This window comes from Palaemon carinicauda, chromosome 6, assembly GCF_036898095.1.
Source record: "Palaemon carinicauda isolate YSFRI2023 chromosome 6, ASM3689809v2, whole genome shotgun sequence".
NCBI lineage: Eukaryota > Metazoa > Arthropoda > Malacostraca > Decapoda > Palaemonidae > Palaemon > Palaemon carinicauda.
In genome coordinates, this window is record NC_090730.1 from 117,509,400 (window position 1) to 117,534,399 (window position 25,000).

At 38.5% G+C, this 25,000-nt stretch overlaps 1 protein-coding gene across 1 annotated transcript in view; it reads left to right on the top strand.

Annotated features, from left to right (window-relative positions):
* LOC137642178 (uncharacterized) overlaps nt 1–25,000 on the top strand; it is a 497,631-nt gene that overhangs the window by 439,892 nt on the left and 32,739 nt on the right. The gene's annotated exons all lie outside the window — the stretch shown is intronic.

Consider the following 25,000-nt stretch of genomic DNA (forward strand, 5'->3'; position numbering starts at 1 on the left):
CTTTTTTTTCATAATCTCATTTGCTTGCTAAAAGCTAATCATCCCATGCTTATCCTTTTTTTAATTTCGGTTTTATGTCCTGGGGAAACACTGACTATCTGTCCATAGTATATAATAATCATTAAGAGATTCGAGAGGATTGTGCATTTTCTTGAACATTATCTTAATTGTACTCATATCCAATTTCAGTCGTATATTTCTGCTTTCTCTATTCAAATCGTATGTCAACTTTTGCAATTCCTCCAAAAACTCAATAGATAAAACTTTATCATCTGAAAAACTTAAGTTATTGTATTCCTCACTTATATCAATTCCTGCATTTTTCAAATTGAAATTCTTGCAAACTTCTAAACATTCTGTGAATAATTTGGGAGATATGGGGTTTCCCTGTCTAAGTCCTTTCTGAAGTGTAATCTTCTCATTATCTTTATGTAGTTTTAGAATTGCTGTACGCCCTGTAAAAATATCTTAGTGTTCTAACATAAGATTCATCTCTTCCTTTTCTTTGATGGGCTTTCATTAATGCTGAAGTTTTGATGCAATCAAAACCTTTCTCATAATCTAAAAATGCCATACGTTGTGGTTTGTTAATTCCATGGATATGATCAGTTGTTGAATACCAGCTTCTAAAGCCTGCCTGCTTGCTTGGTTGATTAAAGTCTAGCTCTCTTTCTATTCTTCCAAATAAGATCTTTGTAAATTATTATGTAGTAGTGGAAGTAATTTTAGCGGCAGTAATTTTTCAGTTCTTTCGTGTCTTCCTTTTGGTGATTCAGTATAATGGTAAAGTTTGTGCATGCTGTAGGTATAAAGCATTCTTGCTGTCATTTCTTTTCTTTTTTTCTTTTTTTGTAAAGTTCATCTAGTTTTACTACTATGAAATCTCATCCATCTATCATTAAATCAATTGTAAGGTCATCTTCTCCTGCTGTTTTTCCTCCTTTCATATTTCTCATGTTGTTACTGTTGGTACCGGTTCAGGTTATTTCTTAAATCACTATTGTACAGCATTGTATAGAATCCTCTGTAAATTTTATCTTTCCATCTCTACTGTTGATATTTTCATTTTTATCCTTTAAAGCAAACATTTGTTGGCACCCAGTTCCAAGTCTTGTTTTCATCAATTTGATGCTTCTTCCTTTTTTCATCGTTTCTTCAATTTTGGTCTGATCATGTTTACGAATGTGTTTGGGTTTTAGTTCTTTTATTGTTTTGGATAATTCTGGTAATTCTACTTTAACTCTCTCGGATTTTACTCTCATATCAAATCTTTTCTTTATAGGGATTTTGGTGTTTTCTTTAGTTTTACTTGACCTTGTTTAGGAAATTTTCCACCTATTTTTTGTGCTGAATGTAATCCAAATTTTATTAAATCTTTGTTCATTTCTTCTTTACTTGCTTCCATTTCCTAATGTAGCTGGGAGTATTCATCTCGTTACATTTTAAATTAGTTTTTGTCTTTCTATACTTAGGTATATATACATTTTGCTTCTAATCATTCTATGGTCACTTGACTTTTAACTCGTTTAACACTGTTACACTTTAAGTGAATTAACAATCTTAAAACCATTAAGCCCAAATACAGAAACAAAATACAAAATAGCTATTATTCTCAGTGTTAGAGTATATAAATATATATATACATACATATATATATATATATATATATATATATATATATATATATATATATATATACATATATATATACACACACATATATACATATATATTATATATATGTATATATATACATAATTATATATATATATATATATATATATATATATATATATATATATGACAAAATTTTGAAATGGTAGAAAATTTGTGCACGAATAAATTTTCTTGCCATTTGCGAACTACTAGCGTTAACCAAGTGTACACATCGTGAACTCGATGCGAAAACTGCCGACAATCATGTCAATGCGTGCAATGGTAATCCAATGTACGTCATGCCTCGTATTTGCATTCTTTGTTCAGGAACTGTGTACGTTGTGAAGGTGTAATTTAACGCCCCGAATTTGGATTCAAACATGTCGCATACTAATCTAGCGGTCTTTTACTCATTGTAAGGAGTTAATCACGTGATCATGAAAGTCCATCTCTGGTGTATCCTACCACTCGATGCCCAAAGAATCATACAGACCAACGGTAGCATACACTTGAAGACCACCGCCATCTCGGGAGGGGCGGATGGCGGTGGCTAGCATGATTATCAAAGAAAAAAAAGTCGCCCACAGGGTCCCTCTTCGAATAGGTGATTACTGGCTTAAGATTCGCCAAGATTCTATTTTGATAAGTTAAATCGAATAAATATACATCAAATAATATCATTATTTACATATATATATATATATATATATATATATAATATATATATATATATATATATATATATATTTATATATATACATACATACATACATACATACATGCTACATACATAAATATTTGTATATATGCAAACATATATACCTTATATGCATATGTGTAAGTATATATTATATAAATATATGTGTGTATATATATGTATAAATATATATACATATATATATATATATATATATATATATATATACATATATATATATATATATATATATATATATATATATATATATACACACACACATGATTCTGAGAGAAGAGGGGGTGTGAGGTCTACCCAAATTTGATAGGGGACAATCAATAATTGTTTCCAGAATCACATAGTCTGCGTGATCTCTTACCATGATGGGTTCGAGGATGAGGGTTACCATGATGAGTAAGCGGGTGCCAACAGGCATGCCTCCATAGTGTGCAAGGCGTCTTGGATAGACTTTCTGGTCATAATTATGAATGCGGTTGGAGAGTGCATGCATAGAGGGGTGTGTGCTCTGGATCTCGCAGGCATAAGGTTTCCTCTCGTAAAGGATTTGTCATTACACATCATCCTGGACTTCCAACTGTAGGGGCAAGTCTTGGATCCTTTGGGGAGCTTCTAGGTGATTCACAGCATGGTAAAAAACATTTTAGTGAAGCACAAGCCGTTGAGGATCATCTATGTGATGCTTGAAGAGGTGAAGTGTGTCTTCCAGAAAGTTGAGGTGTGTCAAAGTGTGTTTGTGAGGGGCAATTGTGCGGTATCCAACTGGTTACAAGCCCCTAACAGGAGTGACCACAAGTCAGTTTAGGGACGCTGTGGTTAGCACGTGCTTAAACATGCTACCACAATAACTTCAGGAGAGGAGAGGCTGTCTAGTGTAGATGGGCGAGTTAATCACCTTGCGGGCTAAGGAGCACTAACTTGTTCAGATGATGAGTGTGTGGTAGCCCACCTGTTCCAACTCTTGATATACAGAGCGAGTGCCAGTGAAGCACTAGTGGTAGTGGGCAATGGCTATTGAGTGCTTGTGCTACCAAAACAGGCTCAGGGAGAGAAGGAGTTGTCTAGTGAACACAGTTGAGTCAACCACACGCGTGCTCAGGAGAGTCAACCATTCAGGTGTATGACCGTAGCCATTTCTGCACAGATATTGAGAGACATGTTGCCTGCTGACACAGATTCTTGCTTTTGTATTACCAGCTGCAATAGCAAGACACATCTGGGCAGCACTCATGAAAGGTTTAGGCATACATTTGACAATGCTCCTGTTCCCAAGGTTGAGCACATGCCTTACCTTATTGCCTTATTCTATGTTTGGGTTCCCCCAGGTGCCTCAGTGTGAGGCCTGTGGGGGTTTAGTGCAGATTTGCTACTAAAGCTACTACTATAGGGTCAGGAGAGGTGGGCACAAGTTAGTTGGTCCAAGCACACGCTAAGAAGAGCTAGTGCTCTCGGATGTGTGTGCTTCTATGCTTGAACGTATTATTATTATTATTATTATTATTATTATTACTATTATTATTATTATTACTACTACTAGCCAAGCTACAACCCAAATTGGAAAAGCAAGATGCTATACACCCAAGGGCTCCAATAGGGAAAAATAACCCAGTGAGGAAAGGAAATAAGGAAATAAATAAATGATGAGAAAAAATTAATAATAAATCATTCTAAAAACAGTAACAAAGTTATAACAGATGCCAAATATAAACTATAAAATGACTTATGTTAGCCTGTTCAACATAAAAACATTTGCTGCAACTTTGAACTTTTGAAGTTCTACTGATTCAACTACTCGATTAGGAAGATCATTCCACAATTTGATCACAGCTGGAATCAAACTTCTAGAATACTGTGCAGTATTGAGCCTCATGATGGCTATTAGAATTAGAATTAACTGCCTGCCTAGCATGATGGGAGACATGTCTCTTCTTTTGGTGAGGAGAGAACACCAAGGAAAGGGCGAGCGAATCCATGGGATCACATGAAGTTCTGTCTGTTGTTGAATGCTTAAGGTGAGTGTACCCAATGTTTGATAATGTTAAGCTTGTCAGGAGCCGCTAAGCACTAACAAAGTCTGGCGTGCAGGGTTTCCTTCTAAAGTTTTCATTTATCAGTTTGTGTTGATTAGTTTTGGAATTTCCATATATTTTTCTATCAAAATTTTCAACAACTTCATATCAATGTGTAATCCCATCACCATATGTAGTCCCGAAGACGATTTTCGTGAATCGAAACACGTGTCGACAACAAATAATAAATGAAGAAACTTGAATGCATTTTCCATGCCATTCAGAAAATTATCTGGAGGACAGTCTCTCCGGAGAGAACCCAAGACATTATCTATATATAGCCAATACAAACTTGTTACCCTTTCCCAGACGGATGGGTCTAATAGCAATAATATAAGATGTTTGAAGAATGCATTAGCAAATAAAATTTGAAACGAAGCTAATGAAACCATTTCTTATAGATTTCTGAACATAAAATTTCGAAATGTTTGAACAGCATAACACTTGCAAATATTACAAAACATATATACACAAGTAATGAAACCACAACTCTCGTATACAAAACACTTGGGTAAGAAAGGATGAGTAACCTATTTGTGACAGTGATATGCATTGAAAACCATTTAGAAAAATGTTAAACATAGCATTCATGAAGGCATATTCACATGCTCCTTATCACACTTAAGAAAAACTCCTAAGGTATTTTTTTCGAAAAGCTTATTTGTAGAAAGGCTGCTTCGGTATTCTTAATAAATCAATCTAAAATAATAAAAATCATGTAATTAAGTACCCAGACGTCACTGGAATCTTTTGGTATTATAATACTCGTACGAAAACAAACACTGATAGTAATATATCAATTTTGTTTTATAATTATTTACGAAAAGTTCAGCATTTCAAAGTATACAAGCGTGTAAGTAAGTGACTGTTCAGCTAAAGCCTGCGGCTCCCCACGCAAAGAATAGCTTAAGACTTCTACTACATAGGGAGTGTAGGGAGGGAGAGAGTTAAAGTATGTTTCTTTTTTCCTGTGAGTTCGATAGAGAAGGCTATATGAAGGTGGGACAACAAGCCCCAAGAAAACATAGGAAATGAGAGAGAGAGAGAGAGAGAGAGAGAGAGAGAGAGAGAGAGAGGTAGTGAGGGAAGGAGGGTGGGGGGAGGAGGAGGGAATGAGATCACGGGATAAGAGGAGGGAGAGCTTAACTGGAGTGGGAAAGGAAAACCAGTTCTCATAAATAATAAAGTTTCAGAAGGTTGACTGAATGAAGGGATAAATTACAGTATTAAAAAATTATCCCATTATTATTATTATTATTATTATTATTATTATTATTATTATTATTATTATTATTACTACTACTACTACTACCACTGCTACTACTACTACTACTATTACTACTACTACTACTACTAATAATAATAATAAGCTACAGTCGTAGTTGGAAAAGCAAGATGCTGTAAGTCCAAGAGCTCCAACAGGGAAAATTGCCCGGCAAGGAAAGTATATAGGGAAATAAATACACAAGAGAAGTAATAAACTATTTAAATAAAATATTTTGAGAACAGAATCAACGTTAAAATAAATTTTCTATATGTAAACTATAAAAACTTCAAATAAGGAAGAAGAAAAGAATTAAGATAAAATAGTATGTCGAGTGTACTCTCAAGCAAGAGAATATCCCAAGACAGTAGAATACCATGGTACGGAGGCTATGGCACTATCCAAGACCAGAGAACAATGGTTTGATTTTGGAGTGTCCTTCTCTCAGGAGAGCTGCTTACCTTAGCTAAAGAGTCTCTTCTCTCCTTACCAAGAGGAAAGTAGTTATTGAACAATTACATTGCAGTAGTTAACCCCTTGAGTAAAGAAGAACTGTTTGGTAATCTCAGTGTTATCAGGTGTATGAGGAAAGAGGAGAATTTGGAAAGAATAAGCCAGATTATTCGGTATATGTGTAGGCAAAGGAAAACTTTCCTGCAACCCGAAAGAGGAATCTTATGTAGTACTATCTGGCCAGTCAAAGGACCCATTAACTTTCTAGCGGTAGCATTTCAACGGGTAGTTGGTGCACTAGCAAAGGCCAGTAAGTACTTACAGGTTTCTGAATAGAACGCGAGATGACTTATCAGAGGTTATCCTATGTCCATATAGAGAGCTCTGTGTTACCAGATCAAATATGCTTGAGAACTTAAGGTGTCTAAGAATACTTATGGCCAATAGTATGTACATTAAGCTAACTTAGTGTATACAACACTTCTCGATCAGCTAAGTATAACTTGGATAACACGGCTTGCCACAACGTATTACACGGCATTGCGGAAATGAAAATCGTTCTAGTGTCAAGGTGGCTTTACTCATTTCAAATAATAATACATGAGCTACATTCTTCTTCTTCTTCTTCTTCTTCTCTCTCTCTCTCTCTCTCTCTCTCTCTCTCTCTCTCTCTATATATATATATATATATATATATATATATATATATATATATATATATATATATATATGATAAAGATCGATCTTGCACAGTGCTGTAAGTTCATTTGCAACACAGGAAGGAATTTCACCTATAAAGGGATTTATATGTTCCCTATAGACGTACGATACAAAGTTCTTACAACCTCCTATCTTTTTATAAAAACCCGATACCTGTATTTATAAGCTTTAATGGGAAGTAATTGAATACTGTATAGCGTTGGGATGAGATGTCAACAATAATTAAGAGAGAGAGAGAGAGAGAGAGAGAGAGAGAGAGAGAGAGAAAGAGAGAGAGAGAGAGAGAGAGAGAGAGAGAGAGAGAGAGAGAGAGAGAGAGAGAGAGAGATAGGTCTACAGTATAATCTTGATCTATATTAGGCACAGTAATATTAGCACATTAACAGTGAGTGGTCACTTTACCTTGAAGAAGTTCTCTTCTGCTTATTAGACATGAAAGAAGGTGGAATTGTTGGAGGTTGTTGAGGTTGTTGGTGATAACTTAGCTTTAATTTGAAATTTCATTGACTCACTTAAAACACCAAAACCACACCACACTACAAAACATTGGTTATATTGTGGACAGTAGCTTATTTATATGGGAAACGCTAGATAGTACTCAGACTAGCCACTTTTCTAATTTAATTTCGACTTCCGTTGACTTCATTGGTTCGGTATCACCCACTCTGTCAGAGGTATGAACTGTACTGTACGTGTATCACACACACTTACACACTGTAACGGTATTTCTGTTTTTGTCTATTATCGTTATCACTCTCCCCTCGTACTGATAACCTGTCTATTCCCTGTATGTACTTGAATCATTATATTTTTTCTTTTTTTTTTTTTGCCTTTCTTGCTAGGAACTGCTTGTAATTATACTCATGCTGCGTTGAAAGAGTCAGTTGTAATTATGCCGTCTCTCAGTTATGACCAGTATTGCTTGCCTACAACCTGCAGCAGACGGCTCTACTCATGAATTGAATCTACTTCGCACCTTAAGGTTAGGCACCGAGCCAAACCTGTACATGCTGCTATTCCCGATGTCGATATTCTGCCCATGAAAGACCATATGACCATCCATCAACTGGACACCTACTCCACTTTAACCGAAGCCAACGTGAATGCGATAGGACACAGACTCCCTCCCCATGACGTGTCAGAGTGGCAATAAAGCAGCCCACCACCAACATATACCACCCCTTGCTTGGGCTCCAACCAACGACCTCTCCAGCTACTTCTTGACTCCCATCAGCTGCAGTTATCCTACTACCACTCAAAATTCGGGGCTGCTGCAAAGAAATGTGCGAATGGTTGTCAGGGGCCCAAAAACGTGTAAGTAAGCCATCGCTTATGGTGATGGCCTTCCCAGTCGCTAATCTTTTCGTTTTACATGACTTGGGTATGGGCGTGTAATTTTTGGTAGACACTGGTGCTTGCCGTTCTCCAGCCAAGGCCTCTCCAGAACACAACGTAGTCTAAGTCTGTCGATATCCACCTGGTAGCTGCCAACGTATCTGCGATACTCATCCATACTTATGAAACCCTAACATTATTGTTTGGAAGTGCCAAATATATTTGGAAGTTTCTTGCTGCTGACATCACTTTGACAATCCTCTGTGTGGATTTCCTATCACATTTCCACATCCTGATCAATGTAGCTCACCAACGGTTAGTCAACGTGGATTCGTACTCCTCGATGACTCTCCAAACCGGCCCCACCAACCTCGCTCTCCACATCAGTGCACTCAAGGATGCCTACCCCCACCTCCTCACATCGTACCCGAAAGTTTTCCGTCCAGAATTTCATCAAACACCCACAGTTTTTGCAAAACACGGTATTTATCACCATATTAAGATGACAGGACCCCATTTTTTGCTAAATTCAGACGTCTGGCAACGGATTGTTTGGCAGCCGCTAAATAAATCTTCGCTGAAACGGAAGAAATGGGCTTTTGCCGAGAGGCCTCGAGCCCATGGTCGTCACCCTTGCACATCGTTCTGAAGAAAGAGTGGTGTCTCCATCGGCGCGGGTATTAAAAGTGCCTGAACATGCAGACAGAACCAGATCACTACCCTGTCCCAAACATCGCCGACATGACCTCCTACTTGCACAAAGCGAGGGTATACTCCACGCTCGACCTCCTGAAGGGGTATTATTAGGTGTCCCTGAACCCAGAAGATATCGCCAAGACTGCTATCATCACCCCTTCCATACATACACCTTCAATTACTCCTGTTTTGGTGTTTATAGTGCTGGGGACACTTTTGAACTTCTCATGGACGGCATCTTAGGGGACCTCCCCTTCTTTGTATGTTGAGTGGAGGACTTACTTGTGTTGTCTTCCTTCAAAAATGAACACTTCCGTCATCTCGGCATCGGGCTCAATGAAGTATCATTCTTGGGACACCGCATCCCTTCTGAAGGAGTCCACTACCCCTCTGATAAATTAGCAGCCGTTCACAACTTCCCCACGCCCTCATCCATCAAAGCACTGCAAGAATTCTTGGGCATGATCAACTATTATCAACGTTCCCTGCCAGTCATTGCCGCCATTCATGGCTCCTCTATGCCTCACTCAAGGGAAAGCCAAAAGACCTGAAGTGGAGTCCCCTTCAAGAAGTGGTCTTTTGCAATGCAAAGAATGCCCTATCAACTACTCCTGATTTTACTTTTCCCGTGCCACATGCACCTCTCCCTCTCTCCACCGATGCCAGCAATGTCAATATTTTGGCAGTCCTCGAGCAGGTGGTTAACGGCTCGCCCTGTCCATTGGCCTTCTTCAGTAGGGAACTGTCCAAGACTGAATCCAGCTACTCTACCTTCGACCACGAATTGCTGGCGGTGCACTTGGCTGTCAATCATTTTTGCCACTTCTTGGTAGGTATGCCCTTCGTCATTCACACGGACCACATACCTCAGGTGCATGGCTTCACTCGACAGTCCGACGACTGTTATGCCCGTCAACGTCGACATCTCTCCACCGTGGGTGAATACAATTGTACCCTACAAGCCCGTCTCTAGGAAAATTAATACTGTTACCAGCCCTGTCAAGAAATATATTGGCAGCCATTCACTTTGGATTGCATTACAATGCCTTGGCAGAAGCCCAATAAGAAGAGCCAGTGTACCAAGCATGTAGGACATCAAGCACATCCCTCCGTTGGGAGGACGTGCCTCTCAATGACTCCAACCCCACCCTTCTCTGTGACATCAGTACTGGTAGACCTAGACCGAGGATACCTTCTCCCCATGCGCCGACAGGTGTTTGATTTCATTAATTGCCTTTCACATCCCTTCCACTATTCTACTGGACAGCTGCTGAAGACAGTTTATTTAGCATAGCATTACTAATGATGCTAAGAATTAGGTCCATGCTAAACCTCAAAAGAACATTGACACACGGATTCTGGAGTTGCCACCTTTCTCAACCTCAGAGGCACTTTGCCCACATTCACGTTGATGTAGGTCTCCTACCCATATCACAAGGACATCGTTACCTGTCCTGTCATTGACTGCTCCACTCTTTAGCCTAAAGCCATTCCACCTCGTGTACATCAGCCATACTCTCAGGATGGATAGAAAGATTTTGTATCCCTGAGCATATTACTTCCGTCAGGGGTACCACTTTCACCTCTCAATTGTGGATATATATATATATATATATATATATATATATATATATATATATATATATATATACATATATATACATATATATACATATATATATATATATATATATATATATATATATATATATATATATATATATATCGATCTTCTTTGACTGAAACAAGTCTCATAATACTTTGGAGCCCTATGGAAAATCTTTTTATTCTCTATATTTATTTCTCAATATTACTACATACTACCTAAGTAATTTTCATATATATTCCGATATTTTCTTAAAATTGTATCGTACCAACTTGTGCATTGAATTTTATGACATTGTTTAGTGTAGCCCTGAAGAAAGCCTTAAGTTAATGCCCGAAACAGCAGTCGTAATAAGATTAAAACGAAGTACATAGAAGAGGTTTCGTGTTTACCTTCATATTTTTACTTTGGTGTAGAAGAGTGTATATAATGGCTGGTTTGCTGTGAGCTGGCATGGTGATGAAAACTGGTCAAACCCCAGATATAAATATTGACATGTCAGAGGCCCTTGTCCTGCAGTAGACTAGAAATGGCTGCATTTGTTCTATTTTTGTATATATATAAATATATATATATATATATATATATATATATATATACATTATATATGTATATATATATATATATATATATATATATATACATTATATATATATATATATATATATATATAAATATATATATATACACTGAAACAGTGGAACAGAAATCATGTTACATATTTTGACAGGTTTCTCATTGTAATACTTAAAATTATCGGTAAGAAGGATATATATTATTCATAAATAGTGATAGAACTTCGCATGATATATTTTAGGTTGAAGGTATGAACGAACTTGCAAACGAAAATATGCTAATACCTACATGGGGGGGGGGGCACCCCCAAATCTTGTTAGATACGTTTCTTAAAACAAATTGAGGTTTTTACGTGTCTAACCCCCGAGATTTCTAGACAGAAACGGGTCCCGTATTTTGCATTCTTATGTTGATATTCATATCCATACCATTTTTTTATTGTACAAAATTAGATTCAGTGAAATTCCTTACCACCATTTTTTTTTCTTTTTTTTTTTTAACCTGAATAATTGGCAGTATGATTGCTTCGTCAACCCTGCCAAAAATGGCATATATGTTTTGCCAGTTATTCCATTTTATATTATGATAGTTTTCCAGTCTGCGTGATATGAAAAAACATCACAGAATTTACATGCATTTCAGATAATTATCATAATAAGCAGCTAAATGCATATTTATTGATTCATATAGTTTTTAACGATACATCACTTTCAAAGCATTTTTGTCAAAAGAATACTTTTTTTGCACAATCAATTTATAATAGAAAACATTATCAATATATATGCATATATATATATATATATATATATATATATATATATATATATATATATATATATATATATATATATATACAGTATGAATAATATATATCCATCTAATTTACTTACATTTCATCATTAAGAAATTCAAAACTACATAGCCGTGATCCTTTTTTAAAGATTAATATGGTAATCTACTTTATTTTGAGGGCTACAGTTCAAATACATTATACATATGCACAATTAATTGTAGGTTTTTTTCATATGCACTGTAATTACAGCGTTACCCTTTTGTATTAAGCGGTCTAAAACGGGCCGGCTATAGTTTTTTTTTTTTATTTACGTTGTGAATATTATTCAGGTCACTAATTTCTATAGTTTTGCAGACTAGGGAATTATTTCTTTAAATCCCACAGCCAAATACAAATCTTCTCCTTAATATACACGAACTATATCAAAATTATTGGAATTATTTTGATTAATCCACTACTTTTAGCCAGGGTAGTGTACTCTTCACCATTCTCTATATTTCATATATACCGTAGATAAAGCTATAAGCCAAATAGACTACAGGAGCTACAGGCTGTAAAGAAAGTTTAGAAATTAAAAAGAAACCAAAATGATAAAGAATTATCGTTGGGCTCTGCTATAACTTCTGACAGAAAATTGGAGCCACAAATTAACAACCGAATAGCTAAATATGGTGAAAATGTAGGCGGAATGTATCCGCTATTAAGAGATGCAAACGTCCCAAGAAAGGAAAGGAATGTTTGTAGCATTGGAGGAAAAAAAGAAAGAGAAAAAAAAGGATAGTAAGTGGGATGAGGATATGAAAGGTTCTGTGAAAGAATAAAGGTTACTTAAACCAAAGAAGGATCTCAATTATCAAAAACTGTTCTTGGTACACCTTATCTATTAATACAAATTAGAAAGTAAGTACGAAACTTTCCGATACTAAGATGAAGACTACACAACCCGAGGACTGCTCTAAAAAAAAAAAAAAAATAAAAAACTGAAGTCTCCAATCAGGTGATGTAATTACATATGTGATCTTCAGAGTTAACAAATAAACATGTTCTTAAGTTCATCACAGCTTTGTTGTAGGTTCGTATTCGTACCTCTTATGAAGTTAATATTTTCGAAGGGTTTATTTTTCTCAAGTGTATTTCATTAAAGACTAAGATAGCTTTGAAGAACATACAGCTTTTGAATGCTAAAAACACCTCACCAAATTACTACCCAGACCACGAATATATTTCAAGTAGTTTACAACACAACTCTTCAAATTTGTTTCTTTTTAGGTATGTCCACGTTCTAATATTTATCCTCAATTTTTATTCAGAATACTTTAATTTTAGTCACCTATCTTTGTATCTAAACCATGTAAATTTGGATATTGGCAAAGCCACAGCTACATTTTGTCACAGTACTTCGGAAGTATTTATATCAAACTGCATTGAACAGTGATAAATTTTTCTTACAAGCTTTGATTCCGTAAGATAAGATTTTGAAGAATGGCAATAATAATGGAAAATAATCTGCTATCCTAGGGTCTACAATAATAAGTAGAGAAGATAGCTTTTTAAAAATATTCAGCCTCATCTACTTTGTTAAAATTGCTTGGTTTTCCTAAAACTGAATATCCCAGCTTTAGAATCTTGACTGTAAGCCTCTTCCTTTCACTATCAATGACATGAATAACCATCCCGCTAGGAATGTTCTTTAGAAGAGGAAATTCTTTGATGTTGACTTTATTTTTAATTGCTACGATTTAAAAAAAAATAGTTTCAACTAATGTATATGATGTACTATGAATACAATTTTAGTGGGAAAACAGCATAAACTGATTAACATTTTTGAAAGAGAATGTAAGGGTAGAAATTGTGAATTGATATAGGCAATAGTGAGGATAAAGGGTTTGAGTTGAAATAAGGAGGTTGGAGTAAAGACTGCGTATATAGTGGATTCCTCTGGGAAGGCCAGATAATAAATGAATCACAGAATAAATGAAGAAGAGACAAGGTTTTTCGGTTAAATACGGCTGAGTTCAATATATATATATATATATATATATATATATATATATATATATATATATATATAAATGTATATATATATACATACAAATATATGTATATATAAATAAATATATATATATATATATATACATACAAATATATGTATATACACATATATATACATATATATATATATATATATATATATATATATATGTATATATACATACAAATATATGTATATATAAATATATATATATATATATATATATATATATATACATATATATGTATGGATATATATATATATATATATATATATATATATGTATATATACATATGCATATATATATATATATATATGTATATATATATATATATATATATATAAATATATGTATATATAAATATATATATACACACACACACATATATATATATATATATATATATATCTTATGTGGGAAATAATTAGAGGGAAATAAAATATGTGTTTTTGATAGGAGATTTTAATAGAAAATTTGATGTAAAAGAAATTGGGTTAGTATTTAATGGAGTACACGTGGTTAAGAGAAATTAGGGAGTCTAATGGGTAAAGAAATTGGATATTTTAGAAATCAATGGTTTCCAAAGAGCATAAATATCTAAACATGTACACAGTTGAGGAAATTTATTTCTTTTATTATTTGATATTACAAAAAGGGAAGATCAAGTTACTGGAAGTAATAGTGAGAAAATGGGTAACTGAAGGTATATCTGAATGGTATTTTGGTTGAAAAAAAAAATTAGGTAGCTATAGGCTGTAGAAAATTGTGAAAACGTTGATATATATAATTTTTTGATAAGTGAGCGAGATAAGGAGGGGCAAAGAGTATTTGCAAATAAAATTGATAAACTATAGGATAGGGGTAAAGAATCATAGGTGAAAGGATCTAGTAAGGCATATTCAAAATACCAGGGCGAAGTCACTGGGAAAGCAGGGAATGTTTGCTGAATTGGAATACAGGTAAATGAAATAAAGGATAGTAAGTGTTAGGATGCGGATAGGAAAGGTTTTGTGAAGGAATAAAGATTACTTGATATGTAGTTGCATGATTGGGGTTTAAAATATATGAGGATGAAAAAGGTGATCAATAGGAAACTGATGGGTAAACATGGCCATTAAAAAGATATGAATTTAATTAGGAACTTTAAGAAGAGTAGAAATTCTCTTTGTAGGGTAGTAAGAGCAAAGAACACTGATAATAACAAAAATATGATTTTGAGATAAAGATATAAATAACGAGATGTGCAGCCGTGAAAGTGGTTTTCTGTTGATGAAATGAGTACTTTGAAAAAGAAAAAGAAATGCGGATGGAAGTATAGCAGAGCTGAGTGATGCAAGAATTTAAGTAGTTCGTGTAAGGCTGAGAGGGCTTGTTGACGTAACTGGTAAGAATGTAAGGATGATGATTCAAAGGATGAAAAGAGAAAAGACTCCAATAGTGGGTGGGATTATAAGTGAGATATTTCAGTATGATGGTTTTAGTAGAATTGAGTGACTGATCAAGATTTGCAATCTATGTTTGATCGAGGGAAAGGTCCAGAATAGATGGGTAAGCTAATTTTTTATCCCTACTATAAAGGTAAAGTTGATACAGATAAATTCAAGAATTATAACGCATCATGTGAAGATGTATGGTAAAATTTTGATCGAAAAGTAGGAGATGACTGTTATATATTTATGATGGAAAGGATGGGTGTGTTAGATTGAGCAGGCAAAATACTGATTAGTATGTTGAGATAGTCTCCTTGAATGTTCAATATCTTTAGGGATAGAATTATCCTAAACCTTAAAGATAAAATCTTTAGGATAGGAAAATGAGAAGTTAATGGGATATGAATGGTTAATAATTGCGTATGATCGTGTGCTGATTAAAGACAGTGAAAATAAACTGTTGAAGCTGGTAATGTTTGAAAGTGTCTGCAAGGAGAAAAAATTGAGATTAAAAGTGTGCAAAAATAGGTTTATGATAATAAATGGAACAAAGAAGATAGGGTAATGAATAATAAAGTGAATTGTGGAATAAGGGAAGTGGTGGATTTATATAAGTATCGTGTAAAAAGTATAATGGATGTTATAATAAGAGAAGAGGTGAGTCACAGAATATGAGAAGAAAAAAGGGTTGAAAGAAATTTGTAAAAGAACAATATCATTGGATGGTCTGCGGAAGTCAGGGTAAAAATATATGAAAGGATTCTTGATCCAAGTTTCCCTTATAGAAGTTTAGTAGAAATGTTGGGTGTGATTGAAAAAAAAAACAAAAAAACAATAGTACCTCATCTACTGGTGAAAGAAGAATTTATCGGGTGCTGGTATGGTGAGACACATATAAATGATAGGTAAAAGGCTATATCACAGTATTTGGGAATGGCTCCGTTATATGAAAATAATTTAGAAGTGCTAGGAAGTAAGAGAAAAGGATGGTAATCATGGTAAACATATGGTTGGATAAATGGAAGGAAAGATGTATTGCGAAGGATATACCTTGATATCTAGGAAGAGCAAATATGCACACAATATAGGGGTGAAGGGAATCATCTATGTAAGGGTGTTCGATACAGTGTTGATTAGTCTTATATGTAGATGAATGAAGCCGCTAATGCTGTGGACGTTAATGGATACCCCCTACCCGGAGTAAAACACAAGCACTAATATTTATATATATATATATATATATATATATATATATATATATATATATATATATATATAAATATATATACATATATAAATATATATATATATACATACATATATATATACTGTGTGTATATATATATATATATATATATATATATATATATATGTATAGACACACAGTATATATATATATATATATATATATATATATATACACATATATGTATAGACACACAGTATGTATATATATATATATATATATATATATATATATATATATATATATATATATATATATATATATATACATATATATATATATATGTATATATATATATATATATATATATATATACACATAAATATATGCATATAATATATACATATATATATATATATATATATATATATATATATATATATATATATATATATATATATATATCTATATCTATATATGTATTTTTGGGCTCAAGCCATGTCGTCCTGATGGAAGTTCCTATAGGGTAGCTTCCTAGGGTATATTACAACTACGGCGATATTCCCAGAGAATTTACCTTAAGGTACCAGAATTCTAACTCCTGGAGCGAGTATCCCTCGTGAAAGGGATATCGCGACATATCAGAGGACGTATTCTAGACACGTCACATGGCAATCTACGACCTGAACAGAGATTCGTCTCGTAGGAGGGAGATTGACGAGATACGAATTCGGGAAAGAAAAAGGGGAGCCGCTCCCAAGGCTTCCCTATCCCCCGATTCGTATGCGTGCCTGGCGCCAATCCTGGCGCCATCTGTATTCCTTTTTGCGTAGCTTAACAACTCGGTGTTTTTTCCTGTTTTTCTCGCAAATCTTGGATTTATTCAGCTTTTCATGGCTTCTTCGTCTTCGTTGGCCTCGGATAAGTTGAGTATAGGGTCTGTTATGTATAAAGGTAGGCTCTTGGTAAAATTTTGAGTGATTAATAGGATTAATCTTTGATACAAGAGCCGTAGCCTACCAGAGGTGTCCTGGACACTGTCACTCGCTAGGTATAAATTAGTTAGTCAGAGTGACATTCCTGGTTGTTTTGCTTAATAAAATTTAGCTATTTAGCTTTACATAGGATTTCCTTTCGTGCTTAGTATTATTTGGCGAAGTATTCGCCATTCTGGCCTACGCTAGGCCATGTAGCCTAGTCGTTTGGTCCTAGTACTTAATGCATGATTATGGTTTTTCCGAGTGTAATTAAAATTTTATTGAAGCTTTAGGCTATATTTTATACATTTTAGACTGTGTGGAATATTTCCAAGATTGTATACGTGAGAGTTTCGGTGAATTAGGTAATCGATTCTCTTGGTGCCTAGGCTAATTGCTTATGGAGCCTTAGTATACTTTATTATACTCCCCGGTTGCTTTCTTTTCTTCGGAGAAGGTATGCAATCCCTTTCCCTCTGTTTAAGCCTTGGGCTTATCCCTAAGTGGTTTTTTCCGAATTTATTTTCGATAAAACTATACTAGGGTGTTACTGTACCTTCCTGTTCCAGCAGAGTCTGGTTCAAAGAGGGACAGAACAACAGAGTTTTTAGTCTGAGTCCGTGTTGTTTGGCTTGGGGCAGAGTCTCCCTCGCTGACCTAACACTTACAAAGGGAGCTGAGCTCCCTTAGGTCACTGTCGAAGGTTTCTGTAGTTATGATTCCTTCTTGTGTGATCGACCAGACTAAGTCCTGTTGCTGTTCTCGGGGAGGATAAATCTTCCCTTGGGAGTTGCAACGCCTTCCTTGCTTTGGTGCTCTGGAAGCTGGCAGGTATTATACTACTGCGCTGGCCCTTTCCCTTAGATCTCCCTTAGGCTAAGACAGAGTTCTTGGCTGCGGGTGATCTGTCACTAAAGCAAGGTTGGCAGGACCCTCTTGTCCCTTCCCCCTCTATCTCCGTAATGGCCTAGCCATTACTGTACTGTACCTTGCCGGCCGGCAGAGCTGGCCGGCAGGGGTATTACTGTACCATATGTCATTCTACTTCTGGACCTAGTATAGGTTGGGATATGGATTGACTAAGCCCATTGCCGGCCGGCAGAGACGCTGGACGGCAAGGGTCTTATGTTTTCGAGTGCTGCCCGGACCTCTCTTGGTCCCTCATCCATGCCTGCCGGCAGAGCCGGACGGCATTGGTCAAGGAAGCCTGAATTAAGTTTCTCCCCTTCCTTATATGCACTCTTTCGGTTGCCGGGCTTGGGGGGTTGTGTACACTCTTATCCCGGCATCCATTCTTTTTTCTTCTAGTGCTGTACCTGTCCCGGCAGCCGGCCTATGAGGCCGGCTGCCGGCCTACGAGGCCGGCAGCCGGGCAGGTGTAGTCTTCTGGTTCTTTTGCTGCCGGCTGGCATCGGTCTTGTACCTTTGCCGGCCGGCTTATGTCAGTCCTTGTCTGCCGGCCACCAAGAGTGTGGCCGGCAGCTGGGTACTACCTTGTGTAGTTGCTGGCCGGCAATCATTGCCGGCCAACACTGGCTGTTGCTGGCCGGCAGCTGCTGCCGCCGGCACAGGCATTTGAACCAGAGGGCTGCCGCCCTATAGCTGTTAAGTAGTATACTTTAAAGCTAATTGTGGTGTGTGCCGGCCGGCAAAGGCAGGCCGGCACACATCCTCCTATACTGTACTAGTATTCTTCTGTATAGCATATACAGTAAGAAGAAAACTATAGTAAAAGTTTAGGTACAGCACTGTATCTTCTAACACTATTGTGTTTTCTTGCACGGCCCTTTGCTGTTGCCTTCAGACAAGAAGCAGAGTTCTTCCCTGTCTATTATCCCGGATTTTAAAATCATTGCCTAGGTGTGAGCTCCACCTGTTTCCTCTGGAAACTTTGCATTGGTTACTCTAGTAGAGATAAACCATTTTGATTTTATTATCTGGAAGGCTGCAGCAATGGGTTGTGAGGGAAACACAAGTGTGTGTCTTTATTTCTGAATTGTTATGCTATACTATGCATATCCAGTGATACATAGTTCACTTGATACTCATGGAAATTTCTTCTCTTTACAGAAGGACACTCCGAAGTGGAGAAGTGCTTTCTGCAATGTCAGCAGCAAGAACCTCTGCGGACATGAGTTTTGTAGGAGACACGCAGCATACGCTGTCTCCAAGGATGATCTCCGGTATGGGGACCCTCAGGTATGTACTGTGTGCACTAACCTGATTAATGAGACATTTAAATAGCTGGGAAGAAGCTTCGTACCTGGGTAAGGGGCTTCCAAAAGTACACTTCTGGCCCTTATCTTCCAAGTGAGAAGATGAGGGCGTATCTTTTCCCTAAGGCATCAGCTGATGCAGTGATTCCCCAGCCTCAAGAGGAGATCCCCTAAGTTCAGATCCAGGTGGATGCTGAAGTCGCAGTCGCGATGCAAGACATCCAGCTAAATGACAGGATATCTGATGTGGACGGGTGTCAGGAGGAAGACCTCCTTGCAGAAGCCCAGGATGAAGTTCAAGCCCCTCTACATCGGCCGGTCTCCCAGTAGAGCTGGGACAGGCCCTCTCTTCTATTGTTGGAATGATCCAACAAATGCAGAAGGAGAATCAGGAGAAGGCGGCTGCAATGGAACTGCGAATGCAGTGCCTTGCAGAATCACATGGGCCCCAGAAAAAGCTCAATGTGAAAGACCTTCCTTTGTGCTCGGATGCTAACCCATGGAGGTATGCTGAGCACATGTCGATGACGACTGGAAAGATCGTCATCTCGGATATGCTGGGCTCAGTTCCCCTGGAGGGTGGAATTCTGGCCCAGCAAGGCACCATATCCGGACTGTTATGTCCGGCTGAGGAAGGAACCAGCTTCAAAGGAGGAGGCAGAGCCGAAGGAGGTCATAGTGATGACCATGCTAAGGCTCAAGCTCTACTTTCATCTTCGATGAAAGAGAGGGGCTTCTCTAACTCAAAGGTAGCTGCATTGAATAGGAAGCTCCCTTCCTTTGTGTCCTCGCCTACTAGAGCCTTCCCCCTTTTACAGAAAGGTTTTCTGGCTGTACTAAAAGCAATCGAGGCCGGCAAGTCTTGCCCCTCCCTAGAGGAGTGTAAACCCTTGTCGCTGGCCCTGCCTATGGACCACAAAGATTGGAAGGACGTCCATCTTACGTTCTAAGTGGGAAAGTTGGAGGCTGATATTGCCGGACGTCAGTTCGGCAAGGACCTCCCTAAGCTGTCTGACTTTCTTTTGCGAAGTGAATTCGATACAAAAGAAAGACTGACTGCCTCAATGTCTCTTCAGACTACTCTCGAGACGATGGCAAGTGACCCCAAGGTCCATGAAATGTTCATGGTAGTGGCCAAGCCTCATCTGGCCACAGTGACGAAGGACCTTTATGGCTTCGTCAAGGCAAGGAGAGCTTGTAGGGAGTTCGTGTTTACCTCGGCTACAGTGAGGCACGAGCTAAAGAAACTAATCTCCTCCAACATTTGGGGAAAAGACCTTTTTCCCTACCGACTTGGTCAAAGAAGTTTTTGATAAAGCCACCTTGGAGAATAGAAACCTTCTCCAGAAGTGGGACCTGGCTATCAAAAGAAAGTCTTCCCCGGATGAGGGTCCTCAACCAAAGAGGAAGACTATGAGGACTAGGCTACCGTCTCGGCCAGCCAAGCCTCTTAGACAGCAACAGCAACTGCAATTGCCATTGCCCCAGTGCCCCAGATCGTGGCACAAACCCCGACCACCTTTCAGTGGGTACCCCAGGCCGTGTCGACACAGTCCACGGCATTCACCCCAGCGTTCGAAGGGCAGTCTACTTCCTTCCGAGCAAAGCCTAGAGGAGCAGCTAGAGGCTCGTCTAGACGCCCCTCAAGGGGAAGGGGATTCAGGGGTGGTCGTGGTCAGGAAGGCAAGACCTCAGGACGGCAGTCCAAGTGAGGTGATACCGGTAGGAGGGAGACTTCTGAAATTTCGGGATCGGTGGACCTTCGATCCCTGGGCCTACAGCCTACTCAAGAATGGATTGGGCGGGAGCTGGTACAGCACTCCACCCCCGTACCTTCGGTTTTTCCAACACTCCACCCCCGTTATGGAGGAGTACGTTCAAGAACGGTTGGAGAAAAAGGGTGAAGCCCATCAATTTCTAAGGGAGGCTGTTTTGTGTTCCCAAGAAAGACTCGGAAAAGCTCAGAGTCATTCTGGACTTGTCGCCACTTAACAAGTTCATAGTGAATTGCAAATTCAAAATGCTAACACTGCAACACATAAGGACCTTACTGCCCAAGAGGGCATATTCCGTCTCTATAGACTTGTCAGATGCCTACTGGCACATTCCAATTAGCCATCGACTCTCCCCCTACCTAGGGTTCAGGCTACAGCGAAGACTATACGCCTTCGGAGCCATGCCATTCGGGCTAAACATAGCCCCAAGGATTTTTACGAAGCTTGCGAGCGTAGCTCTCAAACAATTTCGCCTAAAGGGAATTCAGGTAGTAGCCTACCTGGACGACTGGTTGGTGTGGGCAGCATCCGAGACAGAATGCTTGCAAGCATCCAGTCAGTGATCCAGTTCCTAGAGTACCTAGGCTTCAAGATCAACAGAAAAAGTCTCGACTTTCTCCATCTCAAAAGTTCCAGTGGCTAAGATCCACTGGGACCTTTTGTCACACCGTTTCTCCACCCCAGCGAAGAAAAGGAAGGAGATAGCGGGTTCTGTCAAGAGACTTCAAGATTCCGAAAGGATATCAAGACACGAGCAGGAGAGAGTACTGCGCTCTCTCCAGTTTGCTTCGGTGACAGACCCAGTGCTAAGAGCACAGCTAAAGGATGCAATCGGAGTTTGGAGAAGTTATGCATCAAACGCGTGAAGAGATCTGAGAAGACCAGCCGCTTCGGCTAAGTACTCTTCTCAGGCCTTGGTCCCAAGCCAGACATCTAAAGAAGTCAGGTTCTTCTTCAGCCACCTCCCCCGTCGGTGACGATTCACTCAGACGCCTCAAAGGAGGGATGGGGAGGTCACTCTCATCGGAAAAAAGTCCAGGGGACTTGGTCCAGGCTATTCAAGACCTTTCTCATAAAACTTTCTAGAAGCTAGGGCAGTGCTCCTTACCTTAAAGAAAGTCTCCCCGCGTCATTCGTTCCACATAAAGTGGTAATAGACAGCGAGGTAGTTGTAAGATACTTGAATCGACAAGGATCGAGGTCACCACCTCTCAACCAGGTGATGTTGGCCGTCTTCCGATTGGCGGAAAAGAAGAAGTGGTACCTGTCGGCAGTTCACCTTCAAGGAGTCCGCAATGTGACAGCGGACGCTCTATCCAGGTTCACACCGATAGAGTCAGAATGGTCCTTAGACGCAGGATCATTCTCCTTCATTCTGAATCAGTCCCAGAACTGCAGATAGACCTCTTTGCGACGAAAGACAACAAGAAGTTGCCCCTGTACGTGCCCCGTACGAGGACCCCTTAGCGGAAGCAGTGGACGCGATGTCCCTCGACTGGAACAGATGGTCCAGGATTTATCTGTTCCCTCCTCACAACCTTCTGTTGAGGGTCCTCAACAAACTGAGATCCTTCAAAGGGTAGCGGCAATAGTGGCCCACAAGTGGCCGAACAGCGTGTGGTTCCTCCTGGCATTGGAACTGTAGCTGAAGTTTGTACCACTACCAGATCCAGTTCTGACCCAGCGAGTCCAGAAGTCAACTGTCTGCGCTTCATTACAGAAAACCCGGACCCTGCAGTTCATGATTTTCTCTCCCTAGCGGTGAGAAAGCGTTTCGGGATTTCGAAAGCCAGTATAGACTTCATTGAGGAATATAAATGCAAATCTACTAGAAGGCAATATGAGTCATCTTGGAGAAAATGGGTGGCCTCTTGTCAAGGCGAAGATTCCGCAGGAGATCTTGACAGACTTCTGCTTATCTTTTTTCCCCACCTCCATGGTCAAGGGTTGGCAGCGAACACGATTTCAGCGTGTAAGTCTGCTTTGACAAGACCCATTCTATATGCCTTCCAGGTCGACCTAGGTAACGAGATCTTTAATAAAGTCCCGAAAGCCTGTGCTAGGCTCAGACCTTCAGCACCTCCAAAGCCCATTTCATGGTCTTTAGACAAGTTCTTCATTTCGCTTCTCTGTTGAGCAATGAAGAATGTGCGTTAAAGGATTTGACACAAAAAGTTATTTTCCTAATTTGCACTCGCGTCCGGGGCCAGGGTTAGTAAGATTGTAGCCTCTCGAGAGAGGCAGGTCGTGTTCAGTTCCTGGATGGGGAAGAACTGAACCTGTTTCCGGATCCTACGTTTCTCGCCAAGAATGAGTTACCCACCAACAGGTGGGGTCCCTGGAGAATCTGCCCTCTGAAAGAAGATGCATCTCTATGTCCAGTAGAATGCCTAAAGGTCTATCTTCATAGAACTTCAGACTTCAAGGGTGGACAACTATTCAGGGGAGAAACATCAGGCTCAAATTTATCTCTGAATCAACTCAGAGCGAAAATCACATATTTTATTCGCAGAGCGGATCCTGACAATACACCCGCAGGTCACGATCCGAGGAAAGTTGCCTCATTCTTAAATTTCTTTAATTGCATGGATTTTGAACATCTCCATTCATACACTGGCTGGAAGTCTTCCAGAGTGTTCTTTCGCCACTATGCGAAGCAAGTAGAGGAACTAAAAGAGATCTGTGGTAGCAATGGGTCGCGGTGTTAACCCTACTGTTTAACTCTGCGAGGAACAGTGGTCTTAATTGGGACGATTAATTCCAGGGTGAGTGTGTAGTTACATACTGTACTACAAACTAAGTGAGGGCACTGTGTTGCCCATCCAGACTGTTCCATTTCCGAAGGTGAACCTAGCATAAGTGCAGACATGTGTGCCGAGCGTTTCTAACGCTAATGTCATTGATTTGTAATACAGGCTTTTATGACTTTGATACCTCGGTATCTTAAAAGTGGCATCTAATGTTTTTCTTCCAGACAAACAAGCCCTGTTTACTATCATACTTATGCTTAAAGTTTTGGGGTTATCCTCTTCTTATATATATATATATATAATTGTGGTTAACCTGTCTATTTATTGCCTGTCAATAATCTGGTTCTTGAGAACCTTGCGTCTCCTTCACCTGTGTCAATTTACTGGTATAATTGAGCATTCATTCTATGTACCTTATCTGGGATAATTCTAATAGAATTGTTCCTTTATGCAAGCTATGTTGCATTGGTTTTCCTCCTATGCGGATATAAAACCTTTGTCCAATACAAGTATTGTGCGGAAAACTGGTCGATATTTCATATTGACGCAGTGGTCCTTTACAAACTATGCTTTACTTAATATAGGGCGAGACCACTATATTAGCTTGCCTGGTATTCGTACATAGATATATGTACTCTTCGAGACTTTTCCAGAGTCTAGTAGGACTCTTCCCTGTAGGGGGCAGGAAGCTCTAACATAGTTTATAGTTAGTTGAAAAGATGTATAACGGTAACATCTTAGGTCTCTAG